We start from the raw sequence: 971 nt of genomic DNA on the forward strand, positions 1-971 counted from the left end.
TTGAGCGCGATAGTACCCCGCGACATCCTCTGCCCTACCCGCACTGCAGTGCTCCCTGCTCCTCACCACACACTGCTCCAGTACTCGCTTGCCTTACTGCACGTGAGCTTTTTCTTGCTGCAGGTACATAAAGAATATACACTTCCAGTACGTTTTCAACATCCAAGACTTACCCCCATGAGTTGTTCCTAAATACCCAAGTACCCATGAAGGTAAAGTCGTAAAATTATAGGGGGCGCCTAAGCAATTATGCGTAAATGCGAGAGCATTACTTGTCACTGAGTGTGTCACTGAGTTATTGTCAGGGGCCTGGGTGTGAACATTGTTTCCCTGCAGTGGCCTGCTTCGCATGTTTCGGTGCACTGTGATGGTCTCAGTGAAATTCCGCCTCTGGCCATGCTTTGCTGCCTTGCCTTATGATGTAGACGCAAGCGATTCAACTTTGGATGATGAAGACTCCATAACGCTGCAACCTCAGTCTCCGAAAGCTGAAGGCCAAATGACGATCGCAGCGGGGACTTTCCTTTTTGTGTAATCTCTCGCTGCATTTACATGAACAGAACAGCGGTGCAGCGTATTTCCTATCGTATCTCACAGAGGCGACACACCACTGTTTACATGTACCACATCAAGTTAGGCGGAATGGCGACCTCTTGCACAGTGCATACAGTAGAGGGGGTCAGCTGCTCTCATCTTGAGCATGGTCTGCTTTGTTACCTGACTGAGGAGGTATTGTATAGCCACCCAAGGGAGGACGAGGGGCATCCCCAAACCTGTTCCCAATCATCACAAAAGTCGCCTTGCCCTCCTTGGAGGGAGAGCCACATTCTGCAGTGTGAGGAGGAGTGTTTCCCTCTCTTGCCTGGGTGGTGGTGGTGACATTCTGCCCCTCCAGGAGGGGTGATGGTGTCACTCGCCTGCTGCATTTCAGCCACGGCTTTCTGATGACGGCGAGGTTTTCATACAATGAG

The sequence above is a fragment of the Amblyomma mixtum genome, chromosome 5 (genome assembly GCF_055824585.1).
Source record: "Amblyomma mixtum isolate Tamu chromosome 5, ASM5582458v1, whole genome shotgun sequence".
NCBI classification, from domain to species: domain Eukaryota; kingdom Metazoa; phylum Arthropoda; class Arachnida; order Ixodida; family Ixodidae; genus Amblyomma; species Amblyomma mixtum.